The sequence below is a fragment of the Rhinoderma darwinii genome, unplaced genomic scaffold (assembly GCF_050947455.1).
Source record: "Rhinoderma darwinii isolate aRhiDar2 unplaced genomic scaffold, aRhiDar2.hap1 Scaffold_934, whole genome shotgun sequence".
Taxonomy (NCBI): domain Eukaryota; kingdom Metazoa; phylum Chordata; class Amphibia; order Anura; family Rhinodermatidae; genus Rhinoderma; species Rhinoderma darwinii.
In genome coordinates this window covers 102,747-129,919 of record NW_027464508.1, presented here as the reverse complement: position 1 = coordinate 129,919, position 27,173 = coordinate 102,747, and the positions used below count along the sequence as shown (strand labels likewise).

The 27,173-nt window shown below is 47.9% G+C and overlaps 18 non-coding genes across 18 annotated transcripts; all 18 read left to right on the top strand.

Annotated features, from left to right (window-relative positions):
- The first annotated feature begins 616 nt into the window (after positions 1 to 616).
- LOC142733025 (U2 spliceosomal RNA) lies at positions 617 to 807 on the top strand. The gene has a single exon (XR_012879847.1). It is a non-coding gene; the product is annotated as a U2 spliceosomal RNA (small nuclear RNA).
- Positions 808 to 2,087: 1,280 nt separating this feature from the next.
- Positions 2,088 to 2,278, top strand: LOC142733023 (U2 spliceosomal RNA). The gene has a single exon (XR_012879846.1). It is a non-coding gene; the product is annotated as a U2 spliceosomal RNA (small nuclear RNA).
- A 1,284-nt stretch (positions 2,279 to 3,562) lies between these two features.
- Positions 3,563 to 3,753, top strand: LOC142733022 (U2 spliceosomal RNA). The gene has a single exon (XR_012879845.1). It is a non-coding gene; the product is annotated as a U2 spliceosomal RNA (small nuclear RNA).
- Positions 3,754 to 5,029: 1,276 nt separating this feature from the next.
- On the top strand, positions 5,030 to 5,220 carry LOC142733021 (U2 spliceosomal RNA). Its single transcript, XR_012879844.1, has one exon. It is a non-coding gene; the product is annotated as a U2 spliceosomal RNA (small nuclear RNA).
- Positions 5,221 to 6,500: 1,280 nt separating this feature from the next.
- LOC142733020 (U2 spliceosomal RNA) lies at positions 6,501 to 6,691 on the top strand. Its single transcript, XR_012879843.1, has one exon. It is a non-coding gene; the product is annotated as a U2 spliceosomal RNA (small nuclear RNA).
- A 1,296-nt stretch (positions 6,692 to 7,987) lies between these two features.
- Positions 7,988 to 8,178, top strand: LOC142733019 (U2 spliceosomal RNA). The gene has a single exon (XR_012879842.1). It is a non-coding gene; the product is annotated as a U2 spliceosomal RNA (small nuclear RNA).
- A 1,296-nt stretch (positions 8,179 to 9,474) lies between these two features.
- LOC142733018 (U2 spliceosomal RNA) lies at positions 9,475 to 9,665 on the top strand. The gene has a single exon (XR_012879841.1). It is a non-coding gene; the product is annotated as a U2 spliceosomal RNA (small nuclear RNA).
- Positions 9,666 to 10,929: 1,264 nt separating this feature from the next.
- LOC142733017 (U2 spliceosomal RNA) lies at positions 10,930 to 11,120 on the top strand. The gene has a single exon (XR_012879840.1). It is a non-coding gene; the product is annotated as a U2 spliceosomal RNA (small nuclear RNA).
- A 1,292-nt stretch (positions 11,121 to 12,412) lies between these two features.
- On the top strand, positions 12,413 to 12,603 carry LOC142733016 (U2 spliceosomal RNA). Its single transcript, XR_012879839.1, has one exon. It is a non-coding gene; the product is annotated as a U2 spliceosomal RNA (small nuclear RNA).
- A 1,308-nt stretch (positions 12,604 to 13,911) lies between these two features.
- LOC142733015 (U2 spliceosomal RNA) lies at positions 13,912 to 14,102 on the top strand. Its single transcript, XR_012879838.1, has one exon. It is a non-coding gene; the product is annotated as a U2 spliceosomal RNA (small nuclear RNA).
- A 1,272-nt stretch (positions 14,103 to 15,374) lies between these two features.
- On the top strand, positions 15,375 to 15,565 carry LOC142733012 (U2 spliceosomal RNA). The gene has a single exon (XR_012879836.1). It is a non-coding gene; the product is annotated as a U2 spliceosomal RNA (small nuclear RNA).
- A 1,288-nt stretch (positions 15,566 to 16,853) lies between these two features.
- On the top strand, positions 16,854 to 17,039 carry LOC142733040 (U2 spliceosomal RNA). The gene has a single exon (XR_012879861.1). It is a non-coding gene; the product is annotated as a U2 spliceosomal RNA (small nuclear RNA).
- A 1,300-nt stretch (positions 17,040 to 18,339) lies between these two features.
- Positions 18,340 to 18,530, top strand: LOC142733011 (U2 spliceosomal RNA). Its single transcript, XR_012879835.1, has one exon. It is a non-coding gene; the product is annotated as a U2 spliceosomal RNA (small nuclear RNA).
- Positions 18,531 to 19,822: 1,292 nt separating this feature from the next.
- Positions 19,823 to 20,013, top strand: LOC142733010 (U2 spliceosomal RNA). The gene has a single exon (XR_012879834.1). It is a non-coding gene; the product is annotated as a U2 spliceosomal RNA (small nuclear RNA).
- A 1,305-nt stretch (positions 20,014 to 21,318) lies between these two features.
- LOC142733009 (U2 spliceosomal RNA) lies at positions 21,319 to 21,509 on the top strand. Its single transcript, XR_012879833.1, has one exon. It is a non-coding gene; the product is annotated as a U2 spliceosomal RNA (small nuclear RNA).
- Positions 21,510 to 22,790: 1,281 nt separating this feature from the next.
- LOC142733008 (U2 spliceosomal RNA) lies at positions 22,791 to 22,981 on the top strand. The gene has a single exon (XR_012879832.1). It is a non-coding gene; the product is annotated as a U2 spliceosomal RNA (small nuclear RNA).
- A 1,293-nt stretch (positions 22,982 to 24,274) lies between these two features.
- On the top strand, positions 24,275 to 24,465 carry LOC142733007 (U2 spliceosomal RNA). The gene has a single exon (XR_012879831.1). It is a non-coding gene; the product is annotated as a U2 spliceosomal RNA (small nuclear RNA).
- A 1,297-nt stretch (positions 24,466 to 25,762) lies between these two features.
- LOC142733006 (U2 spliceosomal RNA) lies at positions 25,763 to 25,953 on the top strand. Its single transcript, XR_012879830.1, has one exon. It is a non-coding gene; the product is annotated as a U2 spliceosomal RNA (small nuclear RNA).
- Positions 25,954 to 27,173: the final 1,220 nt, after the last annotated feature.

Here is a 27,173-nt window from a genome sequence, read left to right as displayed (position 1 = left end):
CCTTGTCTCCCTCTTGTGGCCTCCTGGAGGCAACTAGCTGTGCAAAAAAAAGACAGCCTGGCGGCCGGCTGTTGCAGTGTTGCCCTCTCAGGCAACACTGAGTGACTGACTGAGCCTCACCGTCTTATATAAAGTTCAGACGGAACTTTGCACGTGTCATAGTGGAGCCCTCAGGATTCCAGAGCCAGCTTTCTGACATCATAATGGGGCCTCAGAGATAAAAGCCTGGGCCCAGGCAGTGTTGGTCAGTGCTGCTCAGCAGGCAGCACTGGACTGGACTGGATTACAGCTGATACAAGGTGTGAAGGAACAAGGGGTGGCTGTGGGCATGCACTTGCTGCCGCTGCCAGTGTTTATCTGCATGGCAGCAGGGCATTTGGGCGTTGCCAGGAAGGCGTTTTTATGTAGATTCCTCCTCTTTCAGCACTGCATTGTGGTGCAAGCAAAAGAAGCAAATCCTGTCTGGCTTCCTCTCCGGCCTTTATTCACCTCCCGTGTAGCTGTGAGTGTGTGAGCCTGCAGGGCCCCATGGAATTGCCTAGAAGTAGGCTGAATCGCTGCAAGGGCTGAACAGCAGTATCGGGCAGGCTCGGGCAACGCGCGGCCCGTTCGGGTTATCGCTTCTCGGCCTTTTGGCTAAGATCAAGTGTAGTATCTGTTCTTATCAGTTTAATATCTGATACGTCCCCTATCTGGGGACCATATATTAAATGGATTTTTAGAACAGGGAGATGGAAATAGAGCTTGCTCTGTCCACTCCACGCATTGACCTGGTATTGCAGTATTTCCAGGACCGGTGCACCCTTTCCTTATGTGTTGACTAAAAGCAGATTCCAAAAGTGTTTTTTGTCTTTGCTATTGTTTCTGTCTTTCTGAAGGGATCTCCCCTTTTAATCCCATTATTTCAACACCTGTTGGACAATGCATGAGTGATAATGAGCTCATTGATTAAATGCAATTAATGAATAGATTGCCACCTCTTGTTGTGTGTCGTCTGTGTTTCTGTGTTTCCGGCATTTCACATTGGAACACCTCATTCACCTTCCTTGTCTTCTCTCCGCCCTCCCTTTTAGGTAAGTTAAAGAGCTGCACCTGAGCCAGCCACTGATTGATTGATTGATTGATTGATTGATTGATTGATTGATTGATGCAGCACAACAGTCAAATAGTGGAGTGGAGTAGGGGAACAGCAAACAGCCAATAAAGCAGCCCGCCCGCTCGCCTGCCCGCCACAATGGACCTACCTGTGTACACTAGATGGATGTGATGGAATGTACTGTCGTCCCTACATTTCAAGAAGAAGTAAGAATTGCAGTTGCAACAAAGCCTTGCTTGCCTACAAAGAGAGCAGCAATTTGGATTTGTTACTATGTTACCTACAAGAATAACAAACTGTGCAAGGATGGAGGTTGTAGGAGCAAGGAGAAGTTGTCGGTAAAGTTGGTGGATGCCTATTTTCCATTTTGCAGTCCCTTGTCTCCCTCTTGTGGCCTCCTGGAGGCAACTAGCTGTGCAAAAAAAAGACAGCCTGGCGGCCGGCTGTTGCAGTGTTGCCCTCTCAGGCAACACTGAGTGACTGACTGAGCCTCACCGTCTTATATAAAGTTCAGACGGAACTTTGCACGTGTCATAGTGGAGCCCTCAGGATTCCAGAGCCAGCTTTCTGACATCATAATGGGGCCTCAGAGATAAAAGCCTGGGCCCAGGCAGTGTTGGTCAGTGCTGCTCAGCAGGCAGCACTGGACTGGACTGGATTACAGCTGATACAAGGTGTGAAGGAACAAGGGGTGGCTGTGGGCATGCACTTGCTGCCGCTGCCAGTGTTTATCTGCATGGCAGCAGGGCATTTGGGCGTTGCCAGGAAGGCGTTTTTATGTAGATTCCTCCTCTTTCAGCACTGCATTGTGGTGCAAGCAAAAGAAGCAAATCCTGTCTGGCTTCCTCTCCGGCCTTTATTCACCTCCCGTGTAGCTGTGAGTGTGTGAGCCTGCAGGGCCCCATGGAATTGCCTAGAAGTAGGCTGAATCGCTGCAAGGGCTGAACAGCAGTATCGGGCAGGCTCGGGCAACGCGCGGCCCGTTCGGGTTATCGCTTCTCGGCCTTTTGGCTAAGATCAAGTGTAGTATCTGTTCTTATCAGTTTAATATCTGATACGTCCCCTATCTGGGGACCATATATTAAATGGATTTTTAGAACAGGGAGATGGAAATAGAGCTTGCTCTGTCCACTCCACGCATTGACCTGGTATTGCAGTATTTCCAGGACCGGTGCACCCTTTCCTTATGTGTTGACTAAAAGCAGATTCCAAAAGTGTTTTTTCTCTTTGCTATTGTTTCTGTCTTTCTGAAGGGATCTCCCCTTTTAATCCCATTATTTCAACACCTGTTGGACAATGCATGAGTGATAATGAGCTCATTGATTAAATGCAATTAATGAATAGATTGCCACCTCTTGTTGTGTGTCGTCTGTGTTTCTGTGTTTCCGGCATTTCACATTGGAACACCTCATTCACCTTCCTTGTCTTCTCTCCGCCCTCCCTTTTAGGTAAGTTAAAGAGCTGCACCTGAGCCAGCCACTGATTGATTGATTGATTGATTGATTGATTGATTGATTGATTGATTGATGCAGCACAACAGTCAAATAGTGGAGTGGAGTAGGGGAACAGCAAACAGCCAATAAAGCAGCCCGCCCGCTCGCCTGCCCGCCACAATGGACCTACCTGTGTACACTAGATGGATGTGATGGAATGTACTGTCGTCCCTACATTTCAAGAAGAAGTAAGAATTGCAGTTGCAACAAAGCCTTGCTTGCCTACAAAGAGAGCAGCAATTTGGATTTGTTACTATGTTACCTAGAAGAATAACAAACTGTGCAAGGATGGAGGTTGTAGGAGCAAGGAGAAGTTGTCTGTAAAGTTGGTGGATGCCTATTTTCCATTTTGCAGTCCCTTGTCTCCCTCTTGTGGCCTCCTGGAGGCAACTAGCTGTGCAAAAAAAAGACAGCCTGGCGGCCGGCTGTTGCAGTGTTGCCCTCTCAGGCAACACTGAGTGACTGACTGAGCCTCACCGTCTTATATAAAGTTCAGACGGAACTTTGCACGTGTCATAGTGGAGCCCTCAGGATTCCAGAGCCAGCTTTCTGACATCATAATGGGGCCTCAGAGATAAAAGCCTGGGCCCAGGCAGTGTTGGTCAGTGCTGCTCAGCAGGCAGCACTGGACTGGACTGGATTACAGCTGATACAAGGTGTGAAGGAACAAGGGGTGGCTGTGGGCATGCACTTGCTGCCGCTGCCAGTGTTTATCTGCATGGCAGCAGGGCATTTGGGCGTTGCCAGGAAGGCGTTTTTATGTAGATTCCTCCTCTTTCAGCACTGCATTGTGGTGCAAGCAAAAGAAGCAAATCCTGTCTGGCTTCCTCTCCGGCCTTTATTCACCTCCCGTGTAGCTGTGAGTGTGTGAGCCTGCAGGGCCCCATGGAATTGCCTAGAAGTAGGCTGAATCGCTGCAAGGGCTGAACAGCAGTATCGGGCAGGCTCGGGCAACGCGCGGCCCGTTCGGGTTATCGCTTCTCGGCCTTTTGGCTAAGATCAAGTGTAGTATCTGTTCTTATCAGTTTAATATCTGATACGTCCCCTATCTGGGGACCATATATTAAATGGATTTTTAGAACAGGGAGATGGAAATAGAGCTTGCTCTGTCCACTCCACGCATTGACCTGGTATTGCAGTATTTCCAGGACCGGTGCACCCTTTCCTTATGTGTTGACTAAAAGCAGATTCCAAAAGTGTTTTTTGTCTTTGCTATTGTTTCTGTCTTTCTGAAGGGATCTCCCCTTTTAATCCCATTATTTCAACACCTGTTGGACAATGCATGAGTGATAATGAGCTCATTGATTAAATGCAATTAATGAATAGATTGCCACCTCTTGTTGTGTGTCGTCTGTGTTTCTGTGTTTCCGGCATTTCACATTGGAACACCTCATTCACCTTCCTTGTCTTCTCTCCGCCCTCCCTTTTAGGTAAGTTAAAGAGCTGCACCTGAGCCAGCCACTGATTGATTGATTGATTGATTGATTGATTGATTGATTGATGCAGCACAACAGTCAAATAGTGGAGTGGAGTAGGGGAACAGCAAACAGCCAATAAAGCAGCCCGCCCGCTCGCCTGCCCGCCACAATGGACCTACCTGTGTACACTAGATGGATGTGATGGAATGTACTGTCGTCCCTACATTTCAAGAAGAAGTAAGAATTGCAGTTGCAACAAAGCCTTGCTTGCCTACAAAGAGAGCAGCAATTTGGATTTGTTACTATGTTACCTAGAAGAATAACAAACTGTGCAAGGATGGAGGTTGTAGGAGCAAGGAGAAGTTGTCTGTAAAGTTGGTGGATGCCTATTTTCCATTTTGCAGTCCCTTGTCTCCCTCTTGTGGCCTCCTGGAGGCAACTAGCTGTGCAAAAAAAAGACAGCCTGGCGGCCGGCTGTTGCAGTGTTGCCCTCTCAGGCAACACTGAGTGACTGACTGAGCCTCACCGTCTTATATAAAGTTCAGACGGAACTTTGCACGTGTCATAGTGGAGCCCTCAGGATTCCAGAGCCAGCTTTCTGACATCATAATGGGGCCTCAGAGATAAAAGCCTGGGCCCAGGCAGTGTTGGTCAGTGCTGCTCAGCAGGCAGCACTGGACTGGACTGGATTACAGCTGATACAAGGTGTGAAGGAACAAGGGGTGGCTGTGGGCATGCACTTGCTGCCGCTGCCAGTGTTTATCTGCATGGCAGCAGGGCATTTGGGCGTTGCCAGGAAGGCGTTTTTATGTAGATTCCTCCTCTTTCAGCACTGCATTGTGGTGCAAGCAAAAGAAGCAAATCCTGTCTGGCTTCCTCTCCGGCCTTTATTCACCTCCCGTGTAGCTGTGAGTGTGTGAGCCTGCAGGGCCCCATGGAATTGCCTAGAAGTAGGCTGAATCGCTGCAAGGGCTGAACAGCAGTATCGGGCAGGCTCGGGCAACGCGCGGCCCGTTCGGGTTATCGCTTCTCGGCCTTTTGGCTAAGATCAAGTGTAGTATCTGTTCTTATCAGTTTAATATCTGATACGTCCCCTATCTGGGGACCATATATTAAATGGATTTTTAGAACAGGGAGATGGAAATAGAGCTTGCTCTGTCCACTCCACGCATTGACCTGGTATTGCAGTATTTCCAGGACCGGTGCACCCTTTCCTTATGTGTTGACTAAAAGCAGATTCCAAAAGTGTTTTTTGTCTTTGCTATTGTTTCTGTCTTTCTGAAGGGATCTCCCCTTTTAATCCCATTATTTCAACACCTGTTGGACAATGCATGAGTGATAATGAGCTCATTGATTAAATGCAATTAATGAATAGATTGCCACCTCTTGTTGTGTGTCGTCTGTGTTTCTGTGTTTCCGGCATTTCACATTGGAACACCTCATTCACCTTCCTTGTCTTCTCTCCGCCCTCCCTTTTAGGTAAGTTAAAGAGCTGCACCTGAGCCAGCCACTGATTGATTGATTGATTGATTGATTGATTGATTGATTGATTGATGCAGCACAACAGTCAAATAGTGGAGTGGAGTAGGGGAACAGCAAACAGCCAATAAAGCAGCCCGCCCGCTCGCCTGCCCGCCACAATGGACCTACCTGTGTACACTAGATGGATGTGATGGAATGTACTGTCGTCCCTACATTTCAAGAAGAAGTAAGAATTGCAGTTGCAACAAAGCCTTGCTTGCCTACAAAGAGAGCAGCAATTTGGATTTGTTACTATGTTACCTAGAAGAATAACAAACTGTGCAAGGATGGAGGTTGTAGGAGCAAGGAGAAGTTGTCTGTAAAGTTGGTGGATGCCTATTTTCCATTTTGCAGTCCCTTGTCTCCCTCTTGTGGCCTCCTGGAGGCAACTAGCTGTGCAAAAAAAAGACAGCCTGGCGGCCGGCTGTTGCAGTGTTGCCCTCTCAGGCAACACTGAGTGACTGACTGAGCCTCACCGTCTTATATAAAGTTCAGACGGAACTTTGCACGTGTCATAGTGGAGCCCTCAGGATTCCAGAGCCAGCTTTCTGACATCATAATGGGGCCTCAGAGATAAAAGCCTGGGCCCAGGCAGTGTTGGTCAGTGCTGCTCAGCAGGCAGCACTGGACTGGACTGGATTACAGCTGATACAAGGTGTGAAGGAACAAGGGGTGGCTGTGGGCATGCACTTGCTGCCGCTGCCAGTGTTTATCTGCATGGCAGCAGGGCATTTGGGCGTTGCCAGGAAGGCGTTTTTATGTAGATTCCTCCTCTTTCAGCACTGCATTGTGGTGCAAGCAAAAGAAGCAAATCCTGTCTGGCTTCCTCTCCGGCCTTTATTCACCTCCCGTGTAGCTGTGAGTGTGTGAGCCTGCAGGGCCCCATGGAATTGCCTAGAAGTAGGCTGAATCGCTGCAAGGGCTGAACAGCAGTATCGGGCAGGCTCGGGCAACGCGCGGCCCGTTCGGGTTATCGCTTCTCGGCCTTTTGGCTAAGATCAAGTGTAGTATCTGTTCTTATCAGTTTAATATCTGATACGTCCCCTATCTGGGGACCATATATTAAATGGATTTTTAGAACAGGGAGATGGAAATAGAGCTTGCTCTGTCCACTCCACGCATTGACCTGGTATTGCAGTATTTCCAGGACCGGTGCACCCTTTCCTTATGTGTTGACTAAAAGCAGATTCCAAAAGTGTTTTTTGTCTTTGCTATTGTTTCTGTCTTTCTGAAGGGATCTCCCCTTTTAATCCCATTATTTCAACACCTGTTGGACAATGCATGAGTGATAATGAGCTCATTGATTAAATGCAATTAATGAATAGATTGCCACCTCTTGTTGTGTGTCGTCTGTGTTTCTGTGTTTCCGGCATTTCACATTGGAACACCTCATTCACCTTCCTTGTCTTCTCTCCGCCCTCCCTTTTAGGTAAGTTAAAGAGCTGCACCTGAGCCAGCCACTGATTGATTGATTGATTGATTGATTGATTGATTGATTGATTGATTTATTGATTGATTGATGCAGCACAACAGTCAAATAGTGGAGTGGAGTAGGGGAACAGCAAACAGCCAATAAAGCAGCCCGCCCGCTCGCCTGCCCGCCACAATGGACCTACCTGTGTACACTAGATGGATGTGATGGAATGTACTGTCGTCCCTACATTTCAAGAAGAAGTAAGAATTGCAGTTGCAACAAAGCCTTGCTTGCCTACAAAGAGAGCAGCAATTTGGATTTGTTACTATGTTACCTAGAAGAATAACAAACTGTGCAAGGAGGGAGGTTGTAGGAGCAAGGAGAAGTTGTCTGTAAAGTTGGTGGATGCCTATTTTCCATTTTGCAGTCCCTTGTCTCCCTCTTGTGGCCTCCTGGAGGCAACTAGCTGTGCAAAAAAAAGACAGCCTGGCGGCCGGCTGTTGCAGTGTTGCCCTCTCAGGCAACACTGAGTGACTGACTGAGCCTCACCGTCTTATATAAAGTTCAGACGGAACTTTGCACGTGTCATAGTGGAGCCCTCAGGATTCCAGAGCCAGCTTTCTGACATCATAATGGGGCCTCAGAGATAAAAGCCTGGGCCCAGGCAGTGTTGGTCAGTGCTGCTCAGCAGGCAGCACTGGACTGGACTGGATTACAGCTGATACAAGGTGTGAAGGAACAAGGGGTGGCTGTGGGCATGCACTTGCTGCCGCTGCCAGTGTTTATCTGCATGGCAGCAGGGCATTTGGGCGTTGCCAGGAAGGCGTTTTTATGTAGATTCCTCCTCTTTCAGCACTGCATTGTGGTGCAAGCAAAAGAAGCAAATCCTGTCTGGCTTCCTCTCCGGCCTTTATTCACCTCCCGTGTAGCTGTGAGTGTGTGAGCCTGCAGGGCCCCATGGAATTGCCTAGAAGTAGGCTGAATCGCTGCAAGGGCTGAACAGCAGTATCGGGCAGGCTCGGGCAACGCGCGGCCCGTTCGGGTTATCGCTTCTCGGCCTTTTGGCTAAGATCAAGTGTAGTATCTGTTCTTATCAGTTTAATATCTGATACGTCCCCTATCTGGGGACCATATATTAAATGGATTTTTAGAACAGGGAGATGGAAATAGAGCTTGCTCTGTCCACTCCACGCATTGACCTGGTATTGCAGTATTTCCAGGACCGGTGCACCCTTTCCTTATGTGTTGACTAAAAGCAGATTCCAAAAGTGTTTTTTGTCTTTGCTATTGTTTCTGTCTTTCTGAAGGGATCTCCCCTTTTAATCCCATTATTTCAACACCTGTTGGACAATGCATGAGTGATAATGAGCTCATTGATTAAATGCAATTAATGAATAGATTGCCACCTCTTGTTGTGTGTCGTCTGTGTTTCTGTGTTTCCGGCATTTCACATTGGAACACCTCATTCACCTTCCTTGTCTTCTCTCCGCCCTCCCTTTTAGGTAAGTTAAAGAGCTGCACCTGAGCCAGCCACTGATTGATTGATTGATTGATTGATTGATTGATTGATTGATTGATTGATTGATTGATAGATGCAGCACAACAGTCAAATAGTGGAGTGGAGTAGGGGAACAGCAAACAGCCAATAAAGCAGCCCGCCCGCTCGCCTGCCCGCCACAATGGACCTACCTGTGTACACTAGATGGATGTGATGGAATGTACTGTCGTCCCTACATTTCAAGAAGAAGTAAGAATTGCAGTTGCAACAAAGCCTTGCTTGCCTACAAAGAGAGCAGCAATTTGGATTTGTTACTATGTTACCTAGAAGAATAACAAACTGTGCAAGGATGGAGGTTGTAGGAGCAAGGAGAAGTTGTCTGTAAAGTTGGTGGATGCCTATTTTCCATTTTGCAGTCCCTTGTCTCCCTCTTGTGGCCTCCTGGAGGCAACTAGCTGTGCAAAAAAAAGACAGCCTGGCGGCCGGCTGTTGCAGTGTTGCCCTCTCAGGCAACACTGAGTGACTGACTGAGCCTCACCGTCTTATATAAAGTTCAGACGGAACTTTGCACGTGTCATAGTGGAGCCCTCAGGATTCCAGAGCCAGCTTTCTGACATCATAATGGGGCCTCAGAGATAAAAGCCTGGGCCCAGGCAGTGTTGGTCAGTGCTGCTCAGCAGGCAGCACTGGACTGGACTGGATTACAGCTGATACAAGGTGTGAAGGAACAAGGGGTGGCTGTGGGCATGCACTTGCTGCCGCTGCCAGTGTTTATCTGCATGGCAGCAGGGCATTTGGGCGTTGCCAGGAAGGCGTTTTTATGTAGATTCCTCCTCTTTCAGCACTGCATTGTGGTGCAAGCAAAAGAAGCAAATCCTGTCTGGCTTCCTCTCCGGCCTTTATTCACCTCCCGTGTAGCTGTGAGTGTGTGAGCCTGCAGGGCCCCATGGAATTGCCTAGAAGTAGGCTGAATCGCTGCAAGGGCTGAACAGCAGTATCGGGCAGGCTCGGGCAACGCGCGGCCCGTTCGGGTTATCGCTTCTCGGCCTTTTGGCTAAGATCAAGTGTAGTATCTGTTCTTATCAGTTTAATATCTGATACGTCCCCTATCTGGGGACCATATATTAAATGGATTTTTAGAACAGGGAGATGGAAATAGAGCTTGCTCTGTCCACTCCACGCATTGACCTGGTATTGCAGTATTTCCAGGACCGGTGCACCCTTTCCTTATGTGTTGACTAAAAGCAGATTCCAAAAGTGTTTTTTGTCTTTGCTATTGTTTCTGTCTTTCTGAAGGGATCTCCCCTTTTAATCCCATTATTTCAACACCTGTTGGACAATGCATGAGTGATAATGAGCTCATTGATTAAATGCAATTAATGAATAGATTGCCACCTCTTGTTGTGTGTCGTCTGTGTTTCTGTGTTTCCGGCATTTCACATTGGAACACCTCATTCACCTTCCTTGTCTTCTCTCCGCCCTCCCTTTTAGGTAAGTTAAAGAGCTGCACCTGAGCCAGCCACTGATTGATTGATTGATTGATTGATTGATGCAGCACAACAGTCAAATAGTGGAGTGGAGTAGGGGAACAGCAAACAGCCAATAAAGCAGCCCGCCCGCTCGCCTGCCCGCCACAATGGACCTACCTGTGTACACTAGATGGATGTGATGGAATGTACTGTCATCCCTACATTTCAAGAAGAAGTAAGAATTGCAGTTGCAACAAAGCCTTGCTTGCCTACAAAGAGAGCAGCAATTTGGATTTGTTACTATGTTACCTAGAAGAATAACAAACTGTGCAAGGATGGAGGTTGTAGGAGCAAGGAGAAGTTGTCTGTAAAGTTGGTGGATGCCTATTTTCCATTTTGCAGTCCCTTGTCTCCCTCTTGTGGCCTCCTGGAGGCAACTAGCTGTGCAAAAAAAAGACAGCCTGGCGGCCGGCTGTTGCAGTGTTGCCCTCTCAGGCAACACTGAGTGACTGACTGAGCCTCACCGTCTTATATAAAGTTCAGACGGAACTTTGCACGTGTCATAGTGGAGCCCTCAGGATTCCAGAGCCAGCTTTCTGACATCATAATGGGGCCTCAGAGATAAAAGCCTGGGCCCAGGCAGTGTTGGTCAGTGCTGCTCAGCAGGCAGCACTGGACTGGACTGGATTACAGCTGATACAAGGTGTGAAGGAACAAGGGGTGGCTGTGGGCATGCACTTGCTGCCGCTGCCAGTGTTTATCTGCATGGCAGCAGGGCATTTGGGCGTTGCCAGGAAGGCGTTTTTATGTAGATTCCTCCTCTTTCAGCACTGCATTGTGGTGCAAGCAAAAGAAGCAAATCCTGTCTGGCTTCCTCTCCGGCCTTTATTCACCTCCCGTGTAGCTGTGAGTGTGTGAGCCTGCAGGGCCCCATGGAATTGCCTAGAAGTAGGCTGAATCGCTGCAAGGGCTGAACAGCAGTATCGGGCAGGCTCGGGCAACGCGCGGCCCGTTCGGGTTATCGCTTCTCGGCCTTTTGGCTAAGATCAAGTGTAGTATCTGTTCTTATCAGTTTAATATCTGATACGTCCCCTATCTGGGGACCATATATTAAATGGATTTTTAGAACAGGGAGATGGAAATAGAGCTTGCTCTGTCCACTCCACGCATTGACCTGGTATTGCAGTATTTCCAGGACCGGTGCACCCTTTCCTTATGTGTTGACTAAAAGCAGATTCCAAAAGTGTTTTTTGTCTTTGCTATTGTTTCTGTCTTTCTGAAGGGATCTCCCCTTTTAATCCCATTATTTCAACACCTGTTGGACAATGCATGAGTGATAATGAGCTCATTGATTAAATGCAATTAATGAATAGATTGCCACCTCTTGTTGTGTGTCGTCTGTGTTTCTGTGTTTCCGGCATTTCACATTGGAACACCTCATTCACCTTCCTTGTCTTCTCTCCGCCCTCCCTTTTAGGTAAGTTAAAGAGCTGCACCTGAGCCAGCCACTGATTGATTGATTGATTGATTGATTGATTGATTGATTGATTGATTGATTGATTGATGCAGCACAACAGTCAAATAGTGGAGTGGAGTAGGGGAACAGCAAACAGCCAATAAAGCAGCCCGCCCGCTCGCCTGCCCGCCACAATGGACCTACCTGTGTACACTAGATGGATGTGATGGAATGTACTGTCGTCCCTACATTTCAAGAAGAAGTAAGAATTGCAGTTGCAACAAAGCCTTGCTTGCCTACAAAGAGAGCAGCAATTTGGATTTGTTACTATGTTACCTAGAAGAATAACAAACTGTGCAAGGATGGAGGTTGTAGGAGCAAGGAGAAGTTGTCTGTAAAGTTGGTGGATGCCTATTTTCCATTTTGCAGTCCCTTGTCTCCCTCTTGTGGCCTCCTGGAGGCAACTAGCTGTGCAAAAAAAAGACAGCCTGGCGGCCGGCTGTTGCAGTGTTGCCCTCTCAGGCAACACTGAGTGACTGACTGAGCCTCACCGTCTTATATAAAGTTCAGACGGAACTTTGCACGTGTCATAGTGGAGCCCTCAGGATTCCAGAGCCAGCTTTCTGACATCATAATGGGGCCTCAGAGATAAAAGCCTGGGCTCAGGCAGTGTTGGTCAGTGCTGCTCAGCAGGCAGCACTGGACTGGACTGGATTACAGCTGATACAAGGTGTGAAGGAACAAGGGGTGGCTGTGGGCATGCACTTGCTGCCGCTGCCAGTGTTTATCTGCATGGCAGCAGGGCATTTGGGCGTTGCCAGGAAGGCATTTTTATGTAGATTCCTCCTCTTTCAGCACTGCATTGTGGTGCAAGCAAAAGAAGCAAATCCTGTCTGGCTTCCTCTCCGGCCTTTATTCACCTCCCGTGTAGCTGTGAGTGTGTGAGCCTGCAGGGCCCCATGGAATTGCCTAGAAGTAGGCTGAATCGCTGCAAGGGCTGAACAGCAGTATCGGGCAGGCTCGGGCAACGCGCGGCCCGTTCGGGTTATCGCTTCTCGGCCTTTTGGCTAAGATCAAGTGTAGTATCTGTTCTTATCAGTTTAATATCTGATACGTCCCCTATCTGGGGACCATATATTAAATGGATTTTTAGAACAGGGAGATGGAAATAGAGCTTGCTCTGTCCACTCCACGCATTGACCTGGTATTGCAGTATTTCCAGGACCGGTGCACCCTTTCCTTATGTGTTGACTAAAAGCAGATTCCAAAAGTGTTTTTTGTCTTTGCTATTGTTTCTGTCTTTCTGAAGGGATCTCCCCTTTTAATCCCATTATTTCAACACCTGTTGGACAATGCATGAGTGATAATGAGCTCATTGATTAAATGCATTTAATGAATAGATTGCCACCTCTTGTTGTGTGTCGTCTGTGTTTCTGTGTTTCCGGCATTTCACATTGGAACACCTCATTCACCTTCCTTGTCTTCTCTCCGCCCTCCCTTTTAGGTAAGTTAAAGAGCTGCACCTGAGCCAGCCACTGATTGATTGATTGATTGATTGATTGATTGATTGATTGATTGATTGATTGATTGATTGATTGATTGATTGATGCAGCACAACAGTCAAATAGTGGAGTGGAGTAGGGGAACAGCAAACAGCCAATAAAGCAGCCCGCCCGCTCGCCTGCCCGCCACAATGGACCTACCTGTGTACACTAGATGGATGTGATGGAATGTACTGTCGTCCCTACATTTCAAGAAGAAGTAAGAATTGCAGTTGCAACAAAGCCTTGCTTGCCTACAAAGAGAGCAGCAATTTGGATTTGTTACTATGTTACCTAGAAGAATAACAAACTGTGCAAGGATGGAGGTTGTAGGAGCAAGGAGAAGTTGTCTGTAAAGTTGGTGGATGCCTATTTTCCATTTTGCAGTCCCTTGTCTCCCTCTTGTGGCCTCCTGGAGGCAACTAGCTGTGCAAAAAAAAGACAGCCTGGCGGCCGGCTGTTGCAGTGTTGCCCTCTCAGGCAACACTGAGTGACTGACTGAGCCTCACCGTCTTATATAAAGTTCAGACGGAACTTTGCACGTGTCATAGTGGAGCCCTCAGGATTCCAGAGCCAGCTTTCTGACATCATAATGGGGCCTCAGAGATAAAAGCCTGGGCCCAGGCAGTGTTGGTCAGTGCTGCTCAGCAGGCAGCACTGGACTGGACTGGATTACAGCTGATACAAGGTGTGAAGGAACAAGGGGTGGCTGTGGGCATGCACTTGCTGCCGCTGCCAGTGTTTATCTGCATGGCAGCAGGGCATTTGGGCGTTGCCAGGAAGGCGTTTTTATGTAGATTCCTCCTCTTTCAGCACTGCATTGTGGTGCAAGCAAAAGAAGCAAATCCTGTCTGGCTTCCTCTCCGGCCTTTATTCACCTCCCGTGTAGCTGTGAGTGTGTGAGCCTGCAGGGCCCCATGGAATTGCCTAGAAGTAGGCTGAATCGCTGCAAGGGCTGAACAGCAGTATCGGGCAGGCTCGGGCAACGCGCGGCCCGTTCGGGTTATCGCTTCTCGGCCTTTTGGCTAAGATCAAGTGTAGTATCTGTTCTTATCAGTTTAATATCTGATACGTCCCCTATCTGGGGACCATATATTAAATGGATTTTTAGAACAGGGAGATGGAAATAGAGCTTGCTCTGTCCACTCCACGCATTGACCTGGTATTGCAGTATTTCCAGGACCGGTGCACCCTTTCCTTATGTGTTGACTAAAAGCAGATTCCAAAAGTGTTTTTTGTCTTTGCTATTGTTTCTGTCTTTCTGAAGGGATCTCCCCTTTTAATCCCATTATTTCAACACCTGTTGGACAATGCATGAGTGATAATGAGCTCATTGATTAAATGCAATTAATGAATAGATTGCCACCTCTTGTTGTGTGTCGTCTGTGTTTCTGTGTTTCCGGCATTTCACATTGGAACACCTCATTCACCTTCCTTGTCTTCTCTCCGCCCTCCCTTTTAGGTAAGTTAAAGAGCTGCACCTGAGCCAGCTACTGATTGATTGATTGATTGATTGATTGATTGATTGATGCAGCACAACAGTCAAATAGTGGAGTGGAGTAGGGGAACAGCAAACAGCCAATAAAGCAGCCCGCCCGCTCGCCTGCCCGCCACAATGGACCTACCTGTGTACACTAGATGGATGTGATGGAATGTACTGTCGTCCCTACATTTCAAGAAGAAGTAAGAATTGCAGTTGCAACAAAGCCTTGCTTGCCTACAAAGAGAGCAGCAATTTGGATTTGTTACTATGTTACCTAGAAGAATAACAAACTGTGCAAGGATGGAGGTTGTAGGAGCAAGGAGAAGTTGTCTGTAAAGTTGGTGGATGCCTATTTTCCATTTTGCAGTCCCTTGTCTCCCTCTTGTGGCCTCCTGGAGGCAACTAGCTGTGCAAAAAAAAGACAGCCTGGCGGCCGGCTGTTGCAGTGTTGCCCTCTCAGGCAACACTGAGTGACTGACTGAGCCTCACCGTCTTATATAAAGTTCAGACGGAACTTTGCACGTGTCATAGTGGAGCCCTCAGGATTCCAGAGCCAGCTTTCTGACATCATAATGGGGCCTCAGAGATAAAAGCCTGGGCCCAGGCAGTGTTGGTCAGTGCTGCTCAGCAGGCAGCACTGGACTGGACTGGATTACAGCTGATACAAGGTGTGAAGGAACAAGGGGTGGCTGTGGGCATGCACTTGCTGCCGCTGCCAGTGTTTATCTGCATGGCAGCAGGGCATTTGGGCGTTGCCAGGAAGGCGTTTTTATGTAGATTCCTCCTCTTTCAGCACTGCATTGTGGTGCAAGCAAAAGAAGCAAATCCTGTCTGGCTTCCTCTCCGGCCTTTATTCACCTCCCGTGTAGCTGTGAGTGTGTGAGCCTGCAGGGCCCCATGGAATTGCCTAGAAGTAGGCTGAATCGCTGCAAGGGCTGAACAGCAGTATCGGGCAGGCTCGGGCAACGCGCGGCCCGTTCGGGTTATCGCTTCTCGGCCTTTTGGCTAAGATCAAGTGTAGTATCTGTTCTTATCAGTTTAATATCTGATACGTCCCCTATCTGGGGACCATATATTAAATGGATTTTTAGAACAGGGAGATGGAAATAGAGCTTGCTCTGTCCACTCCACGCATTGACCTGGTATTGCAGTATTTCCAGGACCGGTGCACCCTTTCCTTATGTGTTGACTAAAAGCAGATTCCAAAAGTGTTTTTTGTCTTTGCTATTGTTTCTGTCTTTCTGAAGGGATCTCCCCTTTTAATCCCATTATTTCAACACCTGTTGGACAATGCATGAGTGATAATGAGCTCATTGATTAAATGCAATTAATGAATAGATTGCCACCTCTTGTTGTGTGTCGTCTGTGTTTCTGTGTTTCCGGCATTTCACATTGGAACACCTCATTCACCTTCCTTGTCTTCTCTCCGCCCTCCCTTTTAGGTAAGTTAAAGAGCTGCACCTGAGCCAGCCACTGATTGATTGATTGATTGATTGATTGATTGATTGATTGATTGATTGATTGATGCAGCACAACAGTCAAATAGTGGAGTGGAGTAGGGGAACAGCAAACAGCCAATAAAGCAGCCCGCCCGCTCGCCTGCCCGCCACAATGGACCTACCTGTGTACACTAGATGGATGTGATGGAATGTACTGTCGTCCCTACATTTCAAGAAGAAGTAAGAATTGCAGTTGCAACAAAGCCTTGCTTGCCTACAAAGAGAGCAGCAATTTGGATTTGTTACTATGTTACCTAGAAGAATAACAAACTGTGCAAGGATGGAGGTTGTAGGAGCAAGGAGAAGTTGTCTGTAAAGTTGGTGGATGCCTATTTTCCATTTTGCAGTCCCTTGTCTCCCTCTTGTGGCCTCCTGGAGGCAACTAGCTGTGCAAAAAAAAGACAGCCTGGCGGCCGGCTGTTGCAGTGTTGCCCTCTCAGGCAACACTGAGTGACTGACTGAGCCTCACCGTCTTATATAAAGTTCAGACGGAACTTTGCACGTGTCATAGTGGAGCCCTCAGGATTCCAGAGCCAGCTTTCTGACATCATAATGGGGCCTCAGAGATAAAAGCCTGGGCCCAGGCAGTGTTGGTCAGTGCTGCTCAGCAGGCAGCACTGGACTGGACTGGATTACAGCTGATACAAGGTGTGAAGGAACAATGGGTGGCTGTGGGCATGCACTTGCTGCCGCTGCCAGTGTTTATCTGCATGGCAGCAGGGCATTTGGGCGTTGCCAGGAAGGCGTTTTTATGTAGATTCCTCCTCTTTCAGCACTGCATTGTGGTGCAAGCAAAAGAAGCAAATCCTGTCTGGCTTCCTCTCCGGCCTTTATTCACCTCCCGTGTAGCTGTGAGTGTGTGAGCCTGCAGGGCCCCATGGAATTGCCTAGAAGTAGGCTGAATCGCTGCAAGGGCTGAACAGCAGTATCGGGCAGGCTCGGGCAACGCGCGGCCCGTTCGGGTTATCGCTTCTCGGCCTTTTGGCTAAGATCAAGTGTAGTATCTGTTCTTATCAGTTTAATATCTGATACGTCCCCTATCTGGGGACCATATATTAAATGGATTTTTAGAACAGGGAGATGGAAATAGAGCTTGTCCACTCCACGCATTGACCTGGTATTGCAGTATTTCCAGGACCGGTGCACCCTTTCCTTATGTGTTGACTAAAAGCAGATTCCAAAAGTGTTTTTTGTCTTTGCTATTGTTTCTGTCTTTCTGAAGGGATCTCCCCTTTTAATCCCATTATTTCAACACCTGTTGGACAATGCATGAGTGATAATGAGCTCATTGATTAAATGCAATTAATGAATAGATTGCCACCTCTTGTTGTGTGTCGTCTGTGTTTCTGTGTTTCCGGCATTTCACATTGGAACACCTCATTCACCTTCCTTGTCTTCTCTCCGCCCTCCCTTTTAGGTAAGTTAAAGAGCTGCACCTGAGCCAGCCACTGATTGATTGATTGATTGATTGATTGATTGATTGATTGATTGATTGATTGATTGATTGATTGATGCAGCACAACAGTCAAATAGTGGAGTGGAGTAGGGGAACAGCAAACAGCCAATAAAGCAGCCCGCCCGCTCGCCTGCCCGCCACAATGGACCTACCTGTGTACACTAGATGGATGTGATGGAATGTACTGTCGTCCCTACATTTCAAGAAGAAGTAAGAATTGCAGTTGCAACAAAGCCTTGCTTGCCTACAAAGAGAGCAGCAATTTGGATTTGTTACTATGTTACCTAGAAGAATAACAAACTGTGCAAGGATGGAGGTTGTAGGAGCAAGGAGAAGTTGTCTGTAAAGTTGGTGGATGCCTATTTTCCATTTTGCAGTCCCTTGTCTCCCTCTTGTGGCCTCCTGGAGGCAACTAGCTGTGCAAAAAAAAGACAGCCTGGCGGCCGGCTGTTGCAGTGTTGCCCTCTCAGGCAACACTGAGTGACTGACTGAGCCTCACCGTCTTATATAAAGTTCAGACGGAACTTTGCACGTGTCATAGTGGAGCCCTCAGGATTCCAGAGCCAGCTTTCTGACATCATAATGGGGCCTCAGAGATAAAAGCCTGGGCCCAGGCAGTGTTGGTCAGTGCTGCTCAGCAGGCAGCACTGGACTGGACTGGATTACAGCTGATACAAGGTGTGAAGGAACAAGGGGTGGCTGTGGGCATGCACTTGCTGCCGCTGCCAGTGTTTATCTGCATGGCAGCAGGGCATTTGGGCGTTGCCAGGAAGGCGTTTTTATGTAGATTCCTCCTCTTTCAGCACTGCATTGTGGTGCAAGCAAAAGAAGCAAATCCTGTCTGGCTTCCTCTCCGGCCTTTATTCACCTCCCGTGTAGCTGTGAGTGTGTGAGCCTGCAGGGCCCCATGGAATTGCCTAGAAGTAGGCTGAATCGCTGCAAGGGCTGAACAGCAGTATCGGGCAGGCTCGGGCAACGCGCGGCCCGTTCGGGTTATCGCTTCTCGGCCTTTTGGCTAAGATCAAGTGTAGTATCTGTTCTTATCAGTTTAATATCTGATACGTCCCCTATCTGGGGACCATATATTAAATGGATTTTTAGAACAGGGAGATGGAAATAGAGCTTGCTCTGTCCACTCCACGCATTGACCTGGTATTGCAGTATTTCCAGGACCGGTGCACCCTTTCCTTATGTGTTGACTAAAAGCAGATTCCAAAAGTGTTTTTTGTCTTTGCTATTGTTTCTGTCTTTCTGAAGGGATCTCCCCTTTTAATCCCATTATTTCAACACCTGTTGGACAATGCATGAGTGATAATGAGCTCATTGATTAAATGCAATTAATGAATAGATTGCCACCTCTTGTTGTGTGTCGTCTGTGTTTCTGTGTTTCCGGCATTTCACATTGGAACACCTCATTCACCTTCCTTGTCTTCTCTCCGCCCTCCCTTTTAGGTAAGTTAAAGAGCTGCACCTGAGCCAGCCACTGATTGATTGATTGATTGATTGATTGATTGATTGATTGATTGATTGATTGATTGATGCAGCACAACAGTCAAATAGTGGAGTGGAGTAGGGGAACAGCAAACAGCCAATAAAGCAGCCCGCCCGCTCGCCTGCCCGCCACAATGGACCTACCTGTGTACACTAGATGGATGTGATGGAATGTACTGTCGTCCCTACATTTCAAGAAGAAGTAAGAATTGCAGTTGCAACAAAGCCTTGCTTGCCTACAAAGAGAGCAGCAATTTGGATTTGTTACTATGTTACCTAGAAGAATAACAAACTGTGCAAGGATGGAGGTTGTAGGAGCAAGGAGAAGTTGTCTGTAAAGTTGGTGGATGCCTATTTTCCATTTTGCAGTCCCTTGTCTCCCTCTTGTGGCCTCCTGGAGGCAACTAGCTGTGCAAAAAAAAGACAGCCTGGCGGCCGGCTGTTGCAGTGTTGCCCTCTCAGGCAACACTGAGTGACTGACTGAGCCTCACCGTCTTATATAAAGTTCAGACGGAACTTTGCACGTGTCATAGTGGAGCCCTCAGGATTCCAGAGCCAGCTTTCTGACATCATAATGGGGCCTCAGAGATAAAAGCCTGGGCCCAGGCAGTGTTGGTCAGTGCTGCTCAGCAGGCAGCACTGGACTGGACTGGATTACAGCTGATACAAGGTGTGAAGGAACAAGGGGTGGCTGTGGGCATGCACTTGCTGCCGCTGCCAGTGTTTATCTGCATGGCAGCAGGGCATTTGGGCGTTGCCAGGAAGGCGTTTTTATGTAGATTCCTCCTCTTTCAGCACTGCATTGTGGTGCAAGCAAAAGAAGCAAATCCTGTCTGGCTTCCTCTCCGGCCTTTATTCACCTCCCGTGTAGCTGTGAGTGTGTGAGCCTGCAGGGCCCCATGGAATTGCCTAGAAGTAGGCTGAATCGCTGCAAGGGCTGAACAGCAGTATCGGGCAGGCTCGGGCAACGCGCGGCCCGTTCGGGTTATCGCTTCTCGGCCTTTTGGCTAAGATCAAGTGTAGTATCTGTTCTTATCAGTTTAATATCTGATACGTCCCCTATCTGGGGACCATATATTAAATGGATTTTTAGAACAGGGAGATGGAAATAGAGCTTGCTCTGTCCACTCCACGCATTGACCTGGTATTGCAGTATTTCCAGGACCGGTGCACCCTTTCCTTATGTGTTGACTAAAAGCAGATTCCAAAAGTGTTTTTTGTCTTTGCTATTGTTTCTGTCTTTCTGAAGGGATCTCCCCTTTTAATCCCATTATTTCAACACCTGTTGGACAATGCATGAGTGATAATGAGCTCATTGATTAAATGCAATTAATGAATAGATTGCCACCTCTTGTTGTGTGTCGTCTGTGTTTCTGTGTTTCCGGCATTTCACATTGGAACACCTCATTCACCTTCCTTGTCTTCTCTCCGCCCTCCCTTTTAGGTAAGTTAAAGAGCTGCACCTGAGCCAGCCACTTGATTGATTGATTGATTGATTGATTGATTGATTGATTGATTGATTGATTGATTGATTGATTGATTGATGCAGCACAACAGTCAAATAGTGGAGTGGAGTAGGGGAACAGCAAACAGCCAATAAAGCAGCCCGCCCGCTCGCCTGCCCGCCACAATGGACCTACCTGTGTACACTAGATGGATGTGATGGAATGTACTGTCGTCCCTACATTTCAAGAAGAAGTAAGAATTGCAGTTGCAACAAAGCCTTGCTTGCCTACAAAGAGAGCAGCAATTTGGATTTGTTACTATGTTACCTAGAAGAATAACAAACTGTGCAAGGATGGAGGTTGTAGGAGCAAGGAGAAGTTGTCTGTAAAGTTGGTGGATGCCTATTTTCCATTTTGCAGTCCCTTGTCTCCCTCTTGTGGCCTCCTGGAGGCAACTAGCTGTGCAAAAAAAAGACAGCCTGGCGGCCGGCTGTTGCAGTGTTGCCCTCTCAGGCAACACTGAGTGACTGACTGAGCCTCACCGTCTTATATAAAGTTCAGACGGAACTTTGCACGTGTCATAGTGGAGCCCTCAGGATTCCAGAGCCAGCTTTCTGACATCATAATGGGGCCTCAGAGATAAAAGCCTGGGCCCAGGCAGTGTTGGTCAGTGCTGCTCAGCAGGCAGCACTGGACTGGACTGGATTACAGCTGATACAAGGTGTGAAGGAACAAGGGGTGGCTGTGGGCATGCACTTGCTGCCGCTGCCAGTGTTTATCTGCATGGCAGCAGGGCATTTGGGCGTTGCCAGGAAGGCGTTTTTATGTAGATTCCTCCTCTTTCAGCACTGCATTGTGGTGCAAGCAAAAGAAGCAAATCCTGTCTGGCTTCCTCTCCGGCCTTTATTCACCTCCCGTGTAGCTGTGAGTGTGTGAGCCTGCAGGGCCCCATGGAATTGCCTAGAAGTAGGCTGAATCGCTGCAAGGGCTGAACAGCAGTATCGGGCAGGCTCGGGCAACGCGCGGCCCGTTCGGGTTATCGCTTCTCGGCCTTTTGGCTAAGATCAAGTGTAGTATCTGTTCTTATCAGTTTAATATCTGATACGTCCCCTATCTGGGGACCATATATTAAATGGATTTTTAGAACAGGGAGATGGAAATAGAGCTTGCTCTGTCCACTCCACGCATTGACCTGGTATTGCAGTATTTCCAGGACCGGTGCACCCTTTCCTTATGTGTTGACTAAAAGCAGATTCCAAAAGTGTTTTTTGTCTTTGCTATTGTTTCTGTCTTTCTGAAGGGATCTCCCCTTTTAATCCCATTATTTCAACACCTGTTGGACAATGCATGAGTGATAATGAGCTCATTGATTAAATGCAATTAATGAATAGATTGCCACCTCTTGTTGTGTGTCGTCTGTGTTTCTGTGTTTCCGGCATTTCACATTGGAACACCTCATTCACCTTCCTTGTCTTCTCTCCGCCCTCCCTTTTAGGTAAGTTAAAGAGCTGCACCTGAGCCAGCCACTTGATTGATTGATTGATTGATTGATTGATTGATTGATTGATTGATGCAGCACAACAGTCAAATAGTGGAGTGGAGTAGGGGAACAGCAAACAGCCAATAAAGCAGCCCGCCCGCTCGCCTGCCCGCCACAATGGACCTACCTGTGTACACTAGATGGATGTGATGGAATGTACTGTCGTCCCTACATTTCAAGAAGAAGTAAGAATTGCAGTTGCAACAAAGCCTTGCTTGCCTACAAAGAGAGCAGCAATTTGGATTTGTTACTATGTTACCTAGAAGAATAACAAACTGTGCAAGGATGGAGGTTGTAGGAGCAAGGAGAAGTTGTCTGTAAAGTTGGTGGATGCCTATTTTCCATTTTGCAGTCCCTTGTCTCCCTCTTGTGGCCTCCTGGAGGCAACTAGCTGTGCAAAAAAAAGACAGCCTGGCGGCCGGCTGTTGCAGTGTTGCCCTCTCAGGCAACACTGAGTGACTGACTGAGCCTCACCGTCTTATATAAAGTTCAGACGGAACTTTGCACGTGTCATAGTGGAGCCCTCAGGATTCCAGAGCCAGCTTTCTGACATCATAATGGGGCCTCAGAGATAAAAGCCTGGGCCCAGGCAGTGTTGGTCAGTGCTGCTCAGCAGGCAGCACTGGACTGGACTGGATTACAGCTGATACAAGGTGTGAAGGAACAAGGGGTGGCTGTGGGCATGCACTTGCTGCCGCTGCCAGTGTTTATCTGCATGGCAGCAGGGCATTTGGGCGTTGCCAGGAAGGCGTTTTTATGTAGATTCCTCCTCTTTCAGCACTGCATTGTGGTGCAAGCAAAAGAAGCAAATCCTGTCTGGCTTCCTCTCCGGCCTTTATTCACCTCCCGTGTAGCTGTGAGTGTGTGAGCCTGCAGGGCCCCATGGAATTGCCTAGAAGTAGGCTGAATCGCTGCAAGGGCTGAACAGCAGTATCGGGCAGGCTCGGGCAACGCGCGGCCCGTTCGGGTTATCGCTTCTCGGCCTTTTGGCTAAGATCAAGTGTAGTATCTGTTCTTATCAGTTTAATATCTGATACGTCCCCTATCTGGGGACCATATATTAAATGGATTTTTAGAACAGGGAGATGGAAATAGAGCTTGCTCTGTCCACTCCACGCATTGACCTGGTATTGCAGTATTTCCAGGACCGGTGCACCCTTTCCTTATGTGTTGACTAAAAGCAGATTCCAAAAGTGTTTTTTGTCTTTGCTATTGTTTCTGTCTTTCTGAAGGGATCTCCCCTTTTAATCCCATTATTTCAACACCTGTTGGACAATGCATGAGTGATAATGAGCTCATTGATTAAATGCAATTAATGAATAGATTGCCACCTCTTGTTGTGTGTCGTCTGTGTTTCTGTGTTTCCGGCATTTCACATTGGAACACCTCATTCACCTTCCTTGTCTTCTCTCCGCCCTCCCTTTTAGGTAAGTTAAAGAGCTGCACCTGAGCCAGCCACTTGATTGATTGATTGATTGATTGATTGATTGATTGATTGATTGATTGATTGATTGATGCAGCACAACAGTCAAATAGTGGAGTGGAGTAGGGGAACAGCAAACAGCCAATAAAGCAGCCCGCCCGCTCGCCTGCCCGCCACAATGGACCTACCTGTGTACACTAGATGGATGTGATGGAATGTACTGTCGTCCCTACATTTCAAGAAGAAGTAAGAATTGCAGTTGCAACAAAGCCTTGCTTGCCTACAAAGAGAGCAGCAATTTGGATTTGTTACTATGTTACCTAGAAGAATAACAAACTGTGCAAGGATGGAGGTTGTAGGAGCAAGGAGAAGTTGTCTGTAAAGTTGGTGGATGCCTATTTTCCATTTTGCAGTCCCTTGTCTCCCTCTTGTGGCCTCCTGGAGGCAACTAGCTGTGCAAAAAAAAGACAGCCTGGCGGCCGGCTGTTGCAGTGTTGCCCTCTCAGGCAACACTGAGTGACTGACTGAGCCTCACCGTCTTATATAAAGTTCAGACGGAACTTTGCACGTGTCATAGTGGAGCCCTCAGGATTCCAGAGCCAGCTTTCTGACATCATAATGGGGCCTCAGAGATAAAAGCCTGGGCCCAGGCAGTGTTGGTCAGTGCTGCTCAGCAGGCAGCACTGGACTGGACTGGATTACAGCTGATACAAGGTGTGAAGGAACAAGGGGTGGCTGTGGGCATGCACTTGCTGCCGCTGCCAGTGTTTATCTGCATGGCAGCAGGGCATTTGGGCGTTGCCAGGAAGGCGTTTTTATGTAGATTCCTCCTCTTTCAGCACTGCATTGTGGTGCAAGCAAAAGAAGCAAATCCTGTCTGGCTTCCTCTCCGGCCTTTATTCACCTCCCGTGTAGCTGTGAGTGTGTGAGCCTGCAGGGCCCCATGGAATTGCCTAGAAGTAGGCTGAATCGCTGCAAGGGCTGAACAGCAGTATCGGGCAGGCTCGGGCAACGCGCGGCCCGTTCGGGTTATCGCTTCTCGGCCTTTTGGCTAAGATCAAGTGTAGTATCTGTTCTTATCAGTTTAATATCTGATACGTCCCCTATCTGGGGACCATATATTAAATGGATTTTTAGAACAGGGAGATGGAAATAGAGCTTGCTCTGTCCACTCCACGCATTGACCTGGTATTGCAGTATTTCCAGGACCGGTGCACCCTTTCCTTATGTGTTGACTAAAAGCAGATGCCAAAAGTGTTTTTTGTCTTTGCTATTGTTTCTGTCTTTCTGAAGGGATCTCCCCTTTTAATCCCATTATTTCAACACCTGTTGGACAATGCATGAGTGATAATGAGCTCATTGATTAAATGCAATTAATGAATAGATTGCCACCTCTTGTTGTGTGTCGTCTGTGTTTCTGTGTTTCCGGCATTTCACATTGGAACACCTCATTCACCTTCCTTGTCTTCTCTCCGCCCTCCCTTTTAGGTAAGTTAAAGAGCTGCACCTGAGCCAGCCACTGATTGATTGATTGATTGATTGATTGATTGATTGATTGATTGATTGATTGATTGATTGATTGCAGCACAACAGTCAAATAGTGGAGTGGAGTAGGGGAACAGCAAACAGCCAATAAAGCAGCCCGCCCGCTCGCCTGCCCGCCACAATGGACCTACCTGTGTACACTAGATGGATGTGATGGAATGTACTGTCGTCCCTACATTTCAAGAAGAAGTAAGAATTGCAGTTGCAACAAAGCCTTGCTTGCCTACAAAGAGAGCAGCAATTTGGATTTGTTACTATGTTACCTAGAAGAATAACAAACTGTGCAAGGATGGAGGTTGTAGGAGCAAGGAGAAGTTGTCTGTAAAGTTGGTGGATGCCTATTTTCCATTTTGCAGTCCCTTGTCTCCCTCTTGTGGCCTCCTGGAGGCAACTAGCTGTGCAAAAAAAAGACAGCCTGGCGGCCGGCTGTTGCAGTGTTGCCCTCTCAGGCAACACTGAGTGACTGACTGAGCCTCACCGTCTTATATAAAGTTCAGACGGAACTTTGCACGTGTCATAGTGGAGCCCTCAGGATTCCAGAGCCAGCTTTCTGACATCATAATGGGGCCTCAGAGATAAAAGCCTGGGCCCAGGCAGTGTTGGTCAGTGCTGCTCAGCAGGCAGCACTGGACTGGACTGGATTACAGCTGATACAAGGTGTGAAGGAACAAGGGGTGGCTGTGGGCATGCACTTGCTGCCGCTGCCAGTGTTTATCTGCATGGCAGCAGGGCATTTGGGCGTTGCCAGGAAGGCGTTTTTATGTAGATTCCTCCTCTTTCAGCACTGCATTGTGGTGCAAGCAAAAGAAGCAAATCCTGTCTGGCTTCCTCTCCGGCCTTTATTCACCTCCCGTGTAGCTGTGAGTGTGTGAGCCTGCAGGGCCCCATGGAATTGCCTAGAAGTAGGCTGAATCGCTGCAAGGGCTGAACAGCAGTATCGGGCAGGCTCGGGCAACGCGCGGCCCGTTCGGGTTATCGCTTCTCGGCCTTTTGGCTAAGATCAAGTGTAGTATCTGTTCTTATCAGTTTAATATCTGATACGTCCCCTATCTGGGGACCATATATTAAATGGATTTTTAGAACAGGGAGATGGAAATAGAGCTTGCTCTGTCCACTCCACGCATTGACCTGGTATTGCAGTATTTCCAGGACCGGTGCACCCTTTCCTTATGTGTTGACTAAAAGCAGATTCCAAAAGTGTTTTTTGTCTTTGCTATTGTTTCTGTCTTTCTGAAGGGATCTCCCCTTTTAATCCCATTATTTCAACACCTGTTGGACAATGCATGAGTGATAATGAGCTCATTGATTAAATGCAATTAATGAATAGATTGCCACCTCTTGTTGTGTGTCGTCTGTGTTTCTGTGTTTCCGGCATTTCACATTGGAACACCTCATTCACCTTCCTTGTCTTCTCTCCGCCCTCCCTTTTAGGTAAGTTAAAGAGCTGCACCTGAGCCAGCCACTGATTGATTGATTGATTGATTGATTGATTGATTGATTGATTGATTGATTGATTGATTGATTGATGCAGCACAACAGTCAAATAGTGGAGTGGAGTAGGGGAACAGCAAACAGCCAATAAAGCAGCCCGCCCGCTCGCCTGCCCGCCACAATGGACCTACCTGTGTACACTAGATGGATGTGATGGAATGTACTGTCGTCCCTACATTTCAAGAAGAAGTAAGAATTGCAGTTGCAACAAAGCCTTGCTTGCCTACAAAGAGAGCAGCAATTTGGATTTGTTACTATGTTACCTAGAAGAATAACAAACTGTGCAAGGATGGAGGTTGTAGGAGCAAGGAGAAGTTGTCTGTAAAGTTGGTGGATGCCTATTTTCCATTTTGCAGTCCCTTGTCTCCCTCTTGTGGCCTCCTGGAGGCAACTAGCTGTGCAAAAAAAAGACAGCCTGGCGGCCGGCTGTTGCAGTGTTGCCCTCTCAGGCAACACTGAGTGACTGACTGAGCCTCACCGTCTTATATAAAGTTCAGACGGAACTTTGCACGTGTCATAGTGGAGCCCTCAGGATTCCAGAGCCAGCTTTCTGACATCATAATGGGGCCTCAGAGATAAAAGCCTGGGCCCAGGCAGTGTTGGTCAGTGCTGCTCAGCAGGCAGCACTGGACTGGACTGGATTACAGCTGATACAAGGTGTGAAGGAACAAGGGGTGGCTGTGGGCATGCACTTGCTGCCGCTGCCAGTGTTTATCTGCATGGCAGCAGGGCATTTGGGCGTTGCCAGGAAGGCGTTTTTATGTAGATTCCTCCTCTTTCAGCACTGCATTGTGGTGCAAGCAAAAGAAGCAAATCCTGTCTGGCTTCCTCTCCGGCCTTTATTCACCTCCCGTGTAGCTGTGAGTGTGTGAGCCTGCAGGGCCCCATGGAATT